The sequence below is a fragment of the Mustela nivalis genome (assembly GCF_964662115.1).
Source record: "Mustela nivalis genome assembly, chromosome: 15".
Taxonomy (NCBI): Eukaryota; Metazoa; Chordata; class Mammalia; order Carnivora; family Mustelidae; genus Mustela; species Mustela nivalis.
In genome coordinates this window covers 64,991,924-65,009,083 of record NC_139034.1, presented here as the reverse complement: position 1 = coordinate 65,009,083, position 17,160 = coordinate 64,991,924, and the positions used below count along the sequence as shown (strand labels likewise).

The following is a 17,160-nucleotide window of genomic DNA, read 5'->3' as shown; positions in this document are numbered from 1 at the left end:
TTTGAAAAGGTAAATACTGTTGCTACAAATTGTTGATACCATGCTTAGTCTATCAACATTCTAATTCTGCATATTTCAGGCTTTTAGTATATGTCTCCAATTCCCTTGGTTTCACTGACAAGTCACAGCACAATGTAGTGCCTGACTCATACATGGGTTTCAGTAAAACTTATGTACATCATGAAACAGTGGTCCATTTTCCTTGTGAAGCTTTCCCATTGGATTAGAATTCTTCTGCTGCCTTAGTAATTTCCCACAAATTAAGTAGTTTAAAACAGCACAAATATATTAAAGGACTGGAGGCCAGAAGTTCAATTCAGGTCTCACTGGACTAACATCAAGTTGTTTAGTAAGGCTGTAGTTATTATTGGAGGTTTGGGGAAAGAGTATGCTTCCAGACTCATTCAGAGGGTTGGAAGAATCCAGTTCCTTGTATTGTGGGACCTGAGTGAGTCCCTGCTTCCCAGATGGCTGTCAGTTTTCAGCTGTCCTTAGCTCCTAAAGGTCTCTCTTCTGTCTTTACGCATGGACCCTTTCAGCTCAAAGCCAGCAACAGTGCATTGAGTCCTTTTGTTCTGCTTTTCTCTTCTGCTTACAAATGGAGAAGTCTATTTGCTTTTAATGAATCATGTGATTATTTGAACCCACATGGGTGACCCAGGGTAATGTCCCTATTCTAAGATCTGTGAAGTCCTCTTTCGACATCCAATACAACATATGCACAAATTCCTGAAAATTAGGGCATGGACGTCTTTGGGATGCTATATACCCATGTTTTCTTTACTACTCATTTGATTATTTAAGTGACTGATGACAAAAGGGTGTTCAAAATTTGTGTGTTTTAGAATACTTGGAATGAAGTCAAAATGATCCTTAGAGCCTTGGGAGGAATTTCTTTACTCCTCAAACATTGTACTTGCTGATAGTTATCACTAAATATTTATCTACCCTGGAGTAATAAGTGCTTCATAGTCACTGCTTAAAGTCACACGGATTTATCTTTTTGACCATCATTTCCTGAGTGTACTTTGGTAGGAATACTAGGGGAATGAGATTAGCTATGCTTAGGTATCACAGTGGTCCACAACAAGACTTAATATCAATAAGACATGGCATGAACTTTCTTGTGAAGGTTAGATTTCAAGAAATATTGAATTAACTTGTATGTAGTTAGCAAGATCATTTGTAGTTGGTTGATATGCGATTGTTGTAGTCCATAGCTTGTGTTTGCATACATTAAAGTTGTTAAATATATATTTTATTTTTTTTGAAGATTTTATTTATTTATTTGACAGAGAGAGACATCAGGAGAGGAAACACAAGCATGGGGAGTGGGAGAGGGAGAAGCAGGCACGGAACCTGTTGTGGGGCTCGATCCCAGGGTCCTGGGACCACGATCTGAGCCAAAGGCAGGCACCCAAAGACTGAGCCACCCAGGTGGCTCGTTAAATATATATTTTAAATATAAGAGATTTAGTATGAAGATTATAATTTCAGGATTTGTGGTTACTAAATTCAACTTTAATAACAATGCCTTATATTTATATAGTACTTTATGGTTCAGAAAGTGTTTTTCTTTATATTAATAAATATAATTCTTACAATCCTGTAAAGTTATTATGACAAAGTGTATAATCTCTATCCAGTGACAGATTGAATATGTGGCCATGATCCTAAACTGAATCTCTCAGTTCCTTGTTTCAGTATCTAGTTTTCTGTGTCTTTGTGTGTGTGTATTAGTAAAAATATTATTCAAACGTAAGATATAAAACTAGATAAGACTATCTGTATGATAAAAATGGCGTAAAATCATCTAAAAGCAAAAGGATGGAGTAAATGGATTCTGGAAGATCTGTCCCTACAGTTTTATTTTTCAAACTTCTGTTAGAGATCAGGAGAGTCTAAGCGTATTATAGATAAGATGTTGCTCCAAAACTGTAGTTACTTAACAGTTTTACAACATCTGACAATTTCAAAAGTTTTTTTTTTCTTGAGATTGTGTTCATTTATTTGATGCCTATATTTACACAGGTTATATAATTTCACCACAAAAACAGTTACAATAGTTAAAGTCAATAACACACTCAAGGGCAAACATTTGTCAGTCACTACATGTCACACTCCTATGTATGAGTTATTGCTTATTTATGCACCACAGCCTGAGGTAGAATTTCCCTGAATTATAGCTACCCGAACTCTAAAAATTTTAATTATTTTTGTTATTGGATCAACTTAAGCAATAGAAGCACAGTCAGATTATAACAAAAAAGAAAAAAGACCAAGAGCTTCCTAGAACATTCCTCTAACATAGAAATTGGACATCTATTCCAAATCAAAAGTTTTTAAATAATTTTGTTCAACTGTATGTCCTGTTCTATTTTATAAAAATGAATCCCTTGTGCCAATGAAATCTTTACTTATAGTGCATATATGAACTATCTTAACATTCCACCGAATATTAGAAATTTAATGTGAGAATTATATCCTATTGTGTATTTGTTTGGTGATTCACAGTCTTCAAGGTCTTGATTGATATTGAACCTCTGCTGCATTATAATTTACTCGATCTTTTCAATAGCAATGAATCGTGACAACTCATAAAATACTCTATATTGCCTTGTTTATTTCAAGGACATTTCTCTAATATAGAACAAAATGAAATCAGGTGGAGACAAGCCAAATTTTAAGGAGAATACTATTTAGTATTGTGAACTGCATTCCTTGAGTGGCACAAGCAAAATGACTGTCTAGGGTGTGACAAATACAATAAATTAGGAAAGGTGTCTCAGTCTTTAGGATTTCCTACCAAATGGTTTCTTTAATCATTAAATACTGACCTAGTCTAGGAGAGAAGTTAATGAAATCTGGCTGAAAATCTATTGCACTTGACCAAAATGGCCTTCACGTTCCCCTCAGATTGACTAAAAACTTTAGACATGCTTCTTCTTGATTCTTGTCTTCCGACCTCCCTTTTCGTAGAACATTTACTTTAGAAAACTTGTAATTGTCAATCCTTTCTCTGCCCTTTTGAGATGTAAATCTTTTTTAAAAACCTCTTGTCAGTTTTACAATCAAGGACTATATTTCTCAAAGATCTGGGAGCCAGCCTTTTGAAATATAAACTTCAAGGAAGATAACACCCCTTTTCCCAGTTTTCTATAACTGGACAGCTGCCTAAGAGCATCTTAATCCATGTTATAAAACTCTCTCCTGTCCTGTCCATATCCCACTCCAATTCTTCTAATCTCTCCCACTTTTGTTTTATGGATGTTGTGCTCACACTCAGTTCTAGCCTTTCTCTCCTGTTGCATAGTCTTGAATAGCCTTCCTTGTCCATTTGACTTTATCCTGTGCAATTTTTCCTTGCCACATGGTAAGAAACAAACTATGACTATCAGAAAATGAGGAAGGAAAACTCTCTTTAACTTATAATATATAGCATTAAAATTAAGAAGTATTTTTGGCTCATGATAAATTAAGCACATTTTAAGCATATGTTTTTGTCTTTCTACTTGCTGAAAATTGCACTGAAATGAAATTATCAGGTGCAACAAGAAAGAAAATATGAACAATGTAGATAAGAGAATGACTGGGTCAGAGGTGATGTTAGTCAACAATTTATGAGAGAATTCATCAAATTTCATGAAGAGAGTAGATGAGAGAGGAATGTGGAAAATTCCAAAGCTTAGATTCCTAGAATATACTTGGAGCATCTCCAGAGTATATGACAGTCAATGTGCCTGATACGACATTGTTGGGACTCAAGACTCCTACCAGAACTGCCTACAAAAAAACTGACAGGAGAAGCAGGGCTGCATTTTGAGAACTCATGGAAGCATATAAAACCAAGCAACTGGATCATTCTGCTCTCATCCCTAGACAGAACTAAGGCTATTAAGTACAGACTAGGCAAAACTGAGTTTTCAATAAACTGAAAAACAAAACTAACCAACTTGCCCAGCAAACAAACAACAGTACAAGGGGCTTATTTCCATATTGAGGTTTTTAGGAAAGGATTCTTCCCATTCAGATATTTTGAGAATCCACAGATCTCAAGGGAAAACTGCCTTGTTTCACAGAATTCCTGCTCAAAGAAGAAACCTAAAAGGACTTCTTCCATATAGTTGTAAAGAGAAAAATGCAAAAATCTACTAACCCTTTTTTGGGTTAGTGTAAACAGACAACTGAAGGTATACAGATATCCAAAAAGAACTGACAACATAAAAATTAAAACAATAAATAAATAATTATTTCCCTTGAAAACATATATGAAACTCATGGCCCAAATATAAAGCAAAACACTTGATAGAATGTAAGAGAAGAGAATCCATTACCTATAATTTCTTGTTTAGTTCTTTTGTTACCTGTGCTGCCTTTCATGAAAATCTTGTTTACTTGCTGTAGTCTGGATAACTTATTTTTTATGGAGTCGTGTTTGCACAAAGTGGTCTAAAATTCCTGTTTCTGGGATGAAAAATGGAAAAGCTTCACGTATGCCCTGACTGGATATTGTTTGCCTGGTGAAACTGGAGGCTGGCTAACAGGCTGCAAGGCATTTTGTAGGATTTGCTCGGGGAACATATTTGGCTTTCTCTAGTTGGTCCTGAGTTATAAGAGAGGGGCAAAAATTAATAAGCTGGTAATTCTTGACTAAATTTAAACAATTTGGGGATGATTGCTACAGAGGCTGCAGTCTAGCTTCCTAGGGTGGTTACTGCAGAGGCTATATGTGAGAGTTCTAATTTTTAATTGGGTCTGGTCATTGTCTTTTTGTATACTCATTCTCTTAAGGGTTTTAAATCTCCCACAAGCCTGACACCATTGTCTTCCCTCCACCCCACCCTACCCCCACACACAGGTATGCTCACAGAGAGGGCATTAAAAGTCCAGTACTGGAGATGGGCTACCTGTTGTGGCATTGCAGTGAGCTGAACAGTTCACTGGTGCTAATGAACTCTGGCTTTGTGTTTCCTCCTTCTCATCCTTTCACTTTAATATCTAGGGATTTTCATTTATTTTATTTTTTTTTTTTTTAAACTCAGTTATATAGCTAATTTTCTTGTTATATTGCAAACTGTATTTTCATGAATGAGTGGTGTGAGGACTTTGCATATTAGCTTGTCTTGCCCCATCAACCAGAGTGTTTATTACATTTACAGAAGTAAAAATCAAAAGATGTAGATACTTAGAAAAAGAAAGTTTAAAAAGAGACATAGTCTGACACTCATTTTTTTTTTGAAAATGGAAAATTTATCATGAGAACTAGTATGGCTTTGAAGGGCAGTATCAAGCTACAAGCTCTAAGGATAAGTTACAAAATTGCAAGGCCTGTAAGGAAAAATATGGTAAAGAACATTCTCTTAGGGGCACTACATACTCAGTTTTCTGTAGTTATTCACCATTGTTATGGGGAACTTTTTGCTCTAAAGTTCTCGGTATTTAGATGCTGTCTTCTATTAAATTGTGGTTCTTCCTTTACATCCAGCATCTCACACGGTCTCTTTAAAAAATCAACTATTTGCTACACTTGCCCACACAAAAACACACTCTTACTCAATATTGCTCTACTTTTCTTTTTTCAAACTTACTTTGAAAGAAGAAATGCAAATTAAAAATAAGAGGCTTAGTTCTCCCTTTTGAAAGTAAAGAAAGAAACTTTCCCCTTTTCTTAGAGCATTACTTTAGGAAACATAATTTTAAGTGCTTTCTCTCTTTGAAATGTATGTAAATATTTTTCGTTGCTAAATAAGCCTCTTGCCAGGACCTAGAAATGTCTTTTTCAAGAACACAGGAACCATCTCTTTCAAATGTAATTATCAAGGGAGTTAGAGTGCCTACCACTCAAATTCTGTGGGAGGCCAAGAGCCTACCGAACATACATAGGTCTCCCCCTGCAAGTTGTAAAATTGTCTTTTGTCATAAGGATAGAAGTTTATTTTTCCTTCAGTTGAAGTCAGTTAGCAAACTCAGATGGTCACCTTAATTACCAGGTGGATTTCAGATGAATATGTATGACAAATGGTGCTTTCCATCCTCTTACTTAAGAACTAATTATTGGAGAACATCTGTGTAGTAGTTTTTATCTGCTTGGTTATCTAAAAGTGTGAGATTTCTGTTTTTTCAGTGTTTTAGTAAATTGCCTGTGATTTGTATCACATTCCGGTGTATTCGATAATAAAGTTGTTTTCTTTCTCTCCTACTTTATGAATAGGTTTTCTGGGTTGGCAGAAGTTTTTTGTTTTCAGTTCCCCAATAACCTCCCCTGGAATGGTTAAGACTCTACTTCTGGACAAAAAAGTTTCTGAAAGCTCATTTTATAAAATTCAGAAGATGTTGCAAATCAGTACAAATGGAGAAATCTTTATCTGTGGAGGTTTTCATATAGATTGCCAAACCATTGGTCCAGATGGAATTGAGAAAACCTCTCCTGCCATAGGGGCATGAGATTACAGCCTGGGGAATTATGGAATCGCAACCCATTTCTATTATCAGTAGTTTAGAATAGACACTTGAGTAGCCGAAACAGAATCTCCCTTTTCATATCTGTTGGCACAATCGGGAATGATGCTAGATTCATTCACTTCAAAATACATGAAACTTCAAAATCCATGAAACTACCAAGGACCATTTGCCAACAGAGAGCCTGTGAAAATGAAATTAAGCAGAGACAAAGAGCAGAGCTGAAGCAGAAGTAGCAAGAGAGAGACTTAGAGTCCTAATGACATCCTTGGAATATTTAAATCTAACTTTTTAGATCCAAGCCATTCTAATTTGTGCTTATATCATTTGCAAAATAAAAATTTGAACACTTCACTGACTATGCCACATATAATGATTTCATATGAAAGGAGTAAATTTTGAAATATTGAAAGGTTTTATGTATACATTTACTCCTCTTACAAATATTTATTGAACATCTATTACATGACACATACTCCTCTAGTATCAGGGATTCATCAGTGAACATTTCAGAGAAAAATCCCTGGATTCAGCTCCTTCTATGCCAATGAGAGTCAAGAAACTAGGTAAAATTCAAAATGCCTAGAAAGAGAGAAAAGAAAACAAAATGCTTCGTGTAATAAAGTAATGAAGTAACAGGGAGAAGGAATGGAAACTGTGAGATAAGAGGTCCAGGCAGACCTTATAGAGAAGGTGACTTTTTATTCAAAGACCTGAAGGCAATAGAGGGTTTGCCAAGGTATGTCTGGGCAACACCATCTCAGGCAGTAGGCACAGTGGCAGCGCTCTGCAGTGGGAATGTGCTTGACATGTTCAAGAGCACTGACTAGTCCAGTACAACTGGACTGAGGAAATGAATAAGAGAGGAGATAAGGTGGGAGGGTCGTTTGAGTGAGGTTGGATGCTTCTCAGAAGGATTTCAACTTTTTTTTTAAATATATATATTTTTATTTTTTATATAAACATATAATGTATTATTAGCCCCAGGGGTATAGGTCTGTGAATCACCAGGTTTACACACTTCAGAGCACTCACCATAGCATATAACTCCCCCAATGTCCATAAACCCACCGCCCTCTCCCTACTCCCCTCCCCCAAGCAACCCTCAGTTTTTTTTCTGAGATTAAGAGTCTCTTATGGTGGGATGCCTGGGTGGCTCAGGTGGTTGGGCAGCTGCCTTCAGCTCAAGTCGTGATCCCAGCACTCTGAGATAGAGTCCCATATAAGGCTCCTTGCTCAGCAGGGAGCCTGCTTCTCCCTCTGCCTCTGCCTGCCTCTCTGTCTGCCTGTGCTCACTCGCTCTCTCCCCATCTATCTCTGAGAAATAAATAAATAAATAAAATCTTAAAAAAAAAAAAAAAAGAGTCTCTTATGGTTTGTCTCCCTCCCGATCCCATCTTGTTTCATTTATTCTTTTTCTGCCCCCCAAACACCCCACGTTGCATCTCCACTTCCTCATATCAGGGAGATCATATGATAGTTGTCTTTCTCCGATTGACTTATTTCACTAAGCATAATACCCTCTAGTTCCATCCATGTCGTTGCAAATGGCAAGATTTCATTTCTTTTGATGGCTGCATAGTATTCCATTGTGTATATATACCACATCTTCTTGATCCATTCATCTGTTGATGGACATCTATGTACTTTCCATAGTTTGGCTATTGTAGACATTGCTGCTATAAACATTGGGATGCACATGCCCCTTCAGATCACTATGTTTGTATCTTTAGGGTAAATACCCAGTGGGTCATAGGGTAGCTCTATTTTCAACTTTTTGAGGAACCTCCATGCTGTTTCCAGAATGGTTGCACCAGCTTGCATTCCCACCAACAGTGTAGGAGGGTTTCCCTTTCTCTGCATCCTCGCCCGCATCTGTCATTTCCTGACTTATTAATTTTAGCCATTCTGACTGGTGTGAGGTGATACCTCATTGTGGTTTTGATTTGTATTTCCCTGATGCCGAGTGATATGGAGCACTTTTTCATGTGTCTGTTGGCCATCTGGATGTCGTCTTTGCAGAAATGTCTGTTCATGTCCTCTGCCCATTTCTTGATTCGATTATTTGTTCTTTGGGTGTTGAGTTTGCTAAACTTTTTATAGATTTTGGATACCAGCCCTTTATCTGATGTATTTCAACTTTTGATCTGAATCAAATGGGAAGCCACTTGACGAATCTATCAGAGGATTGCCATCCAACTTATATTTTAAAATATATTTTTCTGATTTTTCATTATATACTTTTTTAATAATAATATATGTAGTTATAGCAAGTAACATATTTCCCGTACTTACTTCACACTAATTGTTTCCTCATTCTGATAGTTTGGGACTCAGCTCTTTAGACTTAGAGATTAGATGGTACAAGGGTTAGGACTGGTAGACACAACTTCCTTTAGCCTTACAGACTTTTTACAAGGAGAAAATACTATGGGTTAATTTTAATGACTACAATTCATTTTAAATGTTATAGAAAAAATACATTTGTGACTAGAATAAACTTTGGAACCCCCCTGCCTGTTGCTTATCTATCTTATCTTTGTGACACAGTTAAAGCACAGATCTCTGAAACACGTAAGATAGGATTAACCTAGGAAACCCCTAGCTCCCATTCCTAGTAGAAAGAAAGAGAGAGAGAAAAAAGAAAGAGAAAAAGAAAGAAGAAAGAAAGAGGAAGGAAGTAAGGAAGGAAGGAAGACATGTGAGATTATTTTGAAGAAATGTTCATCATAATGAAAAACCAGAAAGTTGATTTGTTTGCTTGTTTTTTTATTTTTTTAATTTTTTAAAAAAGATTTTATTTATTTATTTGACAGACAGAAATCACAAGTAGGCGGAGAGGCAGGCAGAGAGAGAGAGAGGTAGAAGCAGGCTACCCGCTGAGCAGAGAGCCCGATGCAGAGCTCGGATCCCAGAACCCTGGGATCATGACCTAAGCCGAAGGCAGAGGCTTTAACCCACTGAGCCACCCAGGCACCCAGCTTCAGGAGAATAGGTGTTTTTTATTTTTAAATCTTTTAAGAGTCAATTACTTTGATTATAATTTTTATAGTGTTATTTTTAAATTTGTATGTGTAAGTGTTGAAAATCTCAAATATGCTGCTTAGTAGAGTTATCAAGAGACACGTTATCTGTTACCTAGAACAGTCAAATTTTCCTTCAATGATATAGCCTTGTCTTTGGGGTTAAACAGTGGAAGTTTAACTGCAATTTAGAAAGTCACCTTTAGTTAAAAATATTTGAGCCATGTTTCTTTCTTTCTCTTCCTAAATGTATTGCTCATATTTTAAATCCTCATTTTTCCATCTTATAACCTAAACCAGAGTGCCTATTTTTTTTAAATTTGTAAAATCAATTAAGAAACAGTTCTCATAATTTTAGATTTGCTCTGTAGCCTCAGAAACAGTAATCTAGAGATTGTGTTTGATTGCTGAAAGGCTGTTAAAGAAAAATTAGTCAATTATTAATCCCTACAGCATATATTTTTATCCTCCCAAAGCTGTTCATTTTGAAGAAAATATCTGGGGGAAAGGGAAAAAAGCCCCACAAACTAAAAAAATTCTCACAATTTTTGCTGATTGTCAACAATGAAACCTGACAACTTAAAATTAAAAACTGATATTAATCAGAATTGGTATCAGTCATAAATTGATATAAGATCAAATCTCATTGTGAGGATATACTATCCTATCTTCCCCAAAGTATTTTTTTTCTTTATATTATTGAATGAAAAAAAATAGGGCAAATTTTTTTATAGGCAGGTCAAAAATAGTGACTATTATAATATGGATATATAAAATTCATATAATGGGGGCACCTGGGTGGCTTCGTGGGTTGAGCCTCTGCCTTCGGCTCAGGTCATGATTTCAGGGTCCTGGGATGGAGCCCCACATCGGGCTCTCCACTCGGCAGGGAGCCTGCTTCTCTTTCTCCCTCTGCCTGCCTCTCTGCCTACTTGTGATCTCTCTCTCTGTGTCAAATAAATAAATAAATAAATAATATTCATACAATGTATTACAAATAATAAATTACAAAGTTAATTCATATATATATTATTCTCTTTTACTGTCTGTCCCAGTGAAAGGTCTGCCTAAGAAGCATAATGGTTAACTTTCCTTAATCTAGTGTATCTACAAGCCCAATTGGCTACTGACTGTAGTTTCAAGAACTGTATCGAGTTTTAGGGTGGGTCTGATTGGGTTGAGCCAGAGGCTAGAAAATATTTTCTGTAAAGGGCCAATTAGTAAATATTTTAAACTTTCATAGCCAGGTGATAAAATGAAGGATATTACCTAAATATTTATGTAACAAGGGAGAAAAGAAATTTCCACGTATTTTATATAGCCAAAATTGAGAACTTTACATATGAATGCTAAAATTTGAATTTCCTATACTTCTCATGTGTCAAAAATATTTTTCTTTTGAATTTTTTGATATGTTTCAAAACGCAGAAAATAATTTTTGATTTCCTAGGGAGTACAAAAACAGGCTGTAGACCAGCTTTGGCCTAGGGATGGAGTTAAAGGAAATTTAACCTCTCTCTGCCCCCTTGTTTATTGGTTGCTGAGTGGCTCAGAATCCAGGCTTAACTCATTTTTTTTTAAGATTTTATTTATTTATTTGTCAGAGAGAGAGAGCAAGACAGTGAGCACAAGCAAGGAGAACAGCAGGCAGAGGCAGAAGCAGGCTCCCTGCTGAGCAAGGAACCTGATATGGGACTCGATTCCAGGACCCTGGGATCATGACCTGAGCTAAAGGCAGACATTTAACCAACTGAGCCACCCAGCCATCCCCGGGCTTAACTATTTTAAATTCCCTTCAAATACGTAGACCTCCTGTTAACTTCCCATTTTAATCATAGTAGTCTTTCCTCTTTTTTTTCACTGTTTGGGTACTTAGTCCATTTTATCTAAAAAAAATTTTATTTATTTATTTATTTGACAGAGAAAGAGAGAGAGAGATCACAAATAGGTAGAGAGGCAGATAGAGAGAGGGAAGCAGGCTCCCTGCTGAGCAGAGAGCCTGATGTGGGGCTGGATCCCAGGACCTTGGGATCATGACCTGAGCTGAAGGCAGGGGCTTTAACTGACAGCCACCCAGGCACCCCACTTTGTCCATTTTAAATTACCATGCCAAAATATTAATTCTCATAACATGTATAAAGATTAAATTTTACACTATGGTTTATCTTAGTAACACTACATATGAATCTTCTGCTTGTTCTTTTCACTCTGGACAAACATGCAATTGCCCCCTCCTTCTGTCTCTCTCTCAAAGGACTTCCTTTACTTGTTTCACATACTATGTATTTATCTTTACACCTATTTGAAAAAAGAAAATCCCTCCCTTTGAAGTAGAACTTATCATTATATGAGGCAAATTAAAGGGTAAGATTATATGGCCACAAAACACAGAACAGATGATGAAATGACTTCATGTTGAAATTACAGAAATTACAGCCATAGCTTCCTCTCTGAGCTCCTGCCTGCTAATACACCAACTATAACTAGACAGAATGGCGAAAGGGAATTAAGACTTAAATGCAGAGAAGTAAAAGGTGAGTCAGGGGGATCTGATAACGGAAAGAAATAGGGTAACAGATTTTTTATATACTAATTTGCTGAAGATAGCTTCATAAGGTAATTGTGTTGGAAGAAGAGCTATTTTTACCAATAAGTTTTAAATGGAGAAGCAATGCTCTTATAGGTGTCTATATATAAAAAAGGCTGATTGTTCATAATTTTTTCTGAGTTCATTATCAAAATTACTACCTTTGTTTTATACCCAAGGTGGATGTTAAATACAGAAACTCAGATTAATAGCCAGTCATGATTAGAACCATGAAAAGAGTCGTACCGCTGGAACAGAACTAAAAACCCTGACCATAGGAGCAGTCTCATTCAGAGATGAACCTGAAAGCCCTCAAATAAGGTCACTTAGGTTGGAAATCTGGCTCAAAGTTGAATGTGCTATGTGACCTTGGGAAAGTTAGCAACCTTTCATAGGACTTAGTTTATGTATCTCTGAAATAATGGACCTGTTTAGAGAATAATTGAGATAATTTATGTGTATACAGTTCCCACATACCACCTAGTTTTATTCAGTAAGTGGTCATTGTATACTTAGAGATGTCCTAACTACTGAGTGCTCACGGCTTCTGAATTAGAAAGAGCAAAGAGCAAACTGTATCAAAAATAGACACTCATAATAACCAATCCATTTTTTTTTTTTTTAAGAACTGTGTTTGGTATTTAGCAGGCAGGTTAAGCATTTGTAAAAGTCTGTCCCCTTTAATAACACAGGAGTTTTACAAAACGATTACAAATAAAGTCACTTATTTTTATTTAACTTGAGATAAACTCTGATTTTAAATCTCAACAAATGGGTAAACAAGAAGAAATCCAAATGAGGAAAGTGATTATTAACTAACTGTGTGTTTTTTGTTGTTGTTGCTTTTTTTTTTTTTTTTTTTAGATCAGACAGCCACAGTTATTTCTACTTGATTAGAATGTGGCATAGGCAGGGACAAAATGTCCACTAATTAAGGAAGTAAAATGACCTTCATACATTTTAATAATCAAAATGTTTTTAGTTCTTCATTTGAAAATTAGCTTCTGGTCAATAATGCAATTATCAAATTGTTACAGACAAAATATTTGTGTTCACTCAATGGATGGGTCTCCATGACACCCTGTTGTATAATAATTCTTCTCATGTGTATAGCAGATTTTCTCAATAATTTCCCATTATTGTCATCTGCACTTTTCAGTTGTCATCACCACCATGATAAATTGACCTGCTTCTTAAGTTATTCCTCAATATCCACTTTTAAAATTTAGGGTTCATTAAGCTCATAATACATTTTATACTTTCACCTACAGAAAGTTCTATTTTCAAGTACAAGGTATTTTGACGAAGTATTTTGACAAACTTAATCTTTCGGACAACAAATTTAGATAGACAACTTTTACCAAGAGAGACAAATCAGTATAATGCTTTGTTATACAATTCATCACTACATTTGGGACAGGTTTAGAAAATATAAAAACCTAAGTGCAACATTTTGTTTCTATTACAAACCTAGTTTAATAGAAAAAAAATTATGTAAAATACAAGAATGAATAATATTTTATCATTTGTATGTTTTTGTCTGTGTTTATGTGAAAGCAACTTATGACAGTGTGATATAGCCAATATAGTTTTCTCAACATTACGTAAGAGTGTTCAGTAAGGTAAGGCAAATTCTAAGAAACCCTGGCAGTTGTGATTCCTAGTGTGGGCATCTACAAATGTTAACTCTGTTTTTGAAGGTAGATTAATGCTGCTGCAGAGTAAATGCTACTGATGTGTTGAATGACTTTGGCAATTAAGTGTATTTTCTCTGATTTTGATGTTTTTTCCAAAACACATTAATTTTTAGAAAGATTTCATTAAAAATAAATTTTAATATTCTATCTGCAAAAGCTATTAAAAATGTAGAAAGATCTCTATGTTAAGATGAAAGAAACATTTGATGTTGATCTTTGGAAGGACAATAAGGTAAATTTGCATTTTATTTGAAAGAATTTTCTAAAATGATTCCAAGATTTTCTCATGATATTGAAACATACAAACTCCAAGTTTTCTTGAAATACATACTCTGATTATACAGCACAAAAGACAATATATAACAAAATTATTTATATTTAATAATAGCTTTTTTAATCCTGCATATTTATGGTTAAAAACTATTTGAAATTATCCTACTATTCTTAGGTCATATTTGGCACTGGTTTTAAATTGTGATATAAGAGGTTCTGGGTCACTAGAGCAGGAACAGCCACTTTAAGAGAAAAGAAAAAATTGATTGAAGGGGCAGGGGTAATGGAGGCATGTCTTTGGCAGAAAATCCTGACATTAATAGAAACTGGGTTATGTACTTAAAAATATAGCATTCAGTAAGAAAAGCTTAGTAATAGCTCAAAGTAGTTAGAAATATTAGAAATATTGGTAGGACAGCTGTGTAAAAAAGACAGGTTACCTTTTAAAGAAGACCTAAATTAACTAAAATTTTGTATAAATTGGGACAAAATGCTAAGCATAATGAAAAGAAAATCAACAAGAAGGCTATCCTTATTTCAAAGGTATATAAGTCTCTCTAGTTATTAATTCGGTGTCATACCAGTAGTAGAAAATGTAGCTGTTTAAAGTAGGATATTAGCTGATGCCTACGACCCATGTGACCTTGAGGTAGTTGGTTAATCTTGCTGCCTTATGCTTCCTCTCAAGTCAAATGAGGGTTATATGAGATTATATGAAACTATAGCCTCAAACAGCATGTACTCAATGAATTAAAACCATTATTCTTATTGGAGAATGGAGTAGTTTATTTATTCAAATATTCTAGCTAATAGGGAAATATAACATATGCCATGTGCAGGATTTATTTTTTTTTTTAAGATTTTATTTATTTGACAGAGATCACAAGTAGGCAGAGAGGTAAGCAGAGAGAGAGAGAGGGAGGAGGAAGCAGGCTCCCTGCCTAGAAGAGTGCCCGATGTGGGACTCGATCCCAGGACCCCGAGATCATGACCTGAGCTGAAGGCAGAGGCTGAACCCACTGAGCCACCAGCAGCCCAGTGAATGAACCCAGGATTCACTTTTAATATAGTACAGATTTGAGAGAAGTCACAAAAATAAATCAGAAGAGAAACACATTTTAAAAATTCAATATTTCAATTCAAAGGTTCAATTCAAAATAACCATTATTAATATAAATTACCATTTTACTCTAAAGATTTAGGTGTCTCATTTAATTATCTTTATGCTTTATTTGAGATTTAGTAGTCTCTGTCCATGTTTAATAAATTATTAAATTATTCCATGACATAATCTCTTTAAAAACATGCCGATTTGATCAATATATGCCCTGAATTTTTGTATATGTTATTTTGCAATCTAGTTAATAAGTAGGACTTAAAGTTGCATTCTATTATTTCCTATATTTATTAGAATTCCTATTGGAATGTTAGCTCCTTGTAGTTAGGCACTGCATCTGCATATTTTTTGTACTTGGCAATGACATGATACATTTTGAAATATAAATGTTTAATAATCAATGACAAGTATTATTGCTTGAAATATACATACACATGTTCATATATATGTGCATGCATGTATATACACAGATATTTTCAAATTGTGATCAAATGGGGGTTAATGTAAATCTTGCCCTTTTATGCCATTTTTTAATTGGTACCAGACTAACTTTCCTATCTGCTATTTAGAAGTATGAAATTGCTAGGGATGTTACTGGGAGGTAATACATGTAGAAAATCAAGGAATTAGGGATCTGGAGCTTGTCCTAGGTTTATTAAATATTGGATATGGATCTTTGCTACAAACCTCTGGAAGGGCATTTTTAAAAGAACATAACATTTCAGTGTATTAATTTGTATCTTGTGACTGTACAGGTCATTTATCAGTTCTAATAGTTTTTTGAGGGAGTCTTTAGGGATTTCTATATAGTATCATGTAATGTGCAAATAGTGACAGTATTTCTTCTTCATTATCAATTTGGATACATTTTATTTCTTTTTCCTGTCTGATTGCTGCAGCTAAGACTTTTTAGTATTAAGTTGAATAAAAGTGTTGAGAGTGGATATCCTTGTCTGGTTCCTGACTTCAGAGGAAAAGCTCTCAGCGTTTCACTATTCAGTATGATGTTTTAGCTGTGAGGTTTTCATATATGGCCTGTATTATACTGAGGTATATTCCCTTTAAATCTAGTATGTTGAGAGTTTTTTTTCTATCATGAATGGAAGTTGTACTTTGTCAAATGCATTTTCTGCATCTGTTGAGATGATCATATGGCTTTTATACTTTCTCTTATTAATGTAATGTATTACATTGATTGTTGCAAATCTTGAACCACCATTGCATCCTCAAAATAAATACCACTGGATGGTGGTGAATGCTTTTTTTTAATGTATTGTTGAATTTGGTTTACTAATATTTTGTTGAGGATTTTTGCATCTGTGCTCATCAGAGATATTGGTCTGTTGTGTGTACCAAATTTATAATGCCAAAAATATGGAAGCAACCCAAGTGTCTTATCAATAGATGAATGGTTAAAAAAAGAGTGGTATATACATATATAAGGGAATATTACTCAGCCACGAAAAAGAACGAGGTCTTGCTGTTTGCAACAACATGGCTATACCTAGAGGGTGTAATGCTTAGTGAAATAAGTCAGAAAAGACAATACCATATGATTTCACTCAAATGTGTAGTTTAAGAAATAAACACACAAAGAATGAAAAGAAAAAAAACCATTCTTACATACAGTGAACAAACTGGGGGCTGTCAGAGAGACTTGGGTAAGAAGATGGGTGAAGCAGATAAAGAGGACTGAAAGGTATAAGCTTTCATTTACAAAATAAATAAATCATGATTGTAAAACAAGATTATAACAGTGTTGTTTGGCAGCAGATGGGGACTACACTGATCATGGTGAGCACTAAGTAATGTATAGAATTGTTGAATCATTATGTTGTAAACTAATATAACACTGTATGTTTATTACACTTTGTAATATAATATAACTAATATAACACTGTATCCTTCAGAATATGAGAATGTATTCTGAGCCAAGAAAGAGTTCAGCAGAAGGGCAAGAACAAAATGACACCCAGGAAGAATGGGAAGAGTGTTGATAATTCT

The 17,160-nt window shown here is 35.1% G+C and overlaps 1 protein-coding gene across 6 annotated transcripts in view; it reads left to right on the top strand.

Annotated features, from left to right (window-relative positions):
• LOC309849073 (uncharacterized protein) overlaps positions 1-17,160 on the top strand; it is a 414,440-nt gene that overhangs the window by 310,767 nt on the left and 86,513 nt on the right. The window lies entirely within an intron of this gene.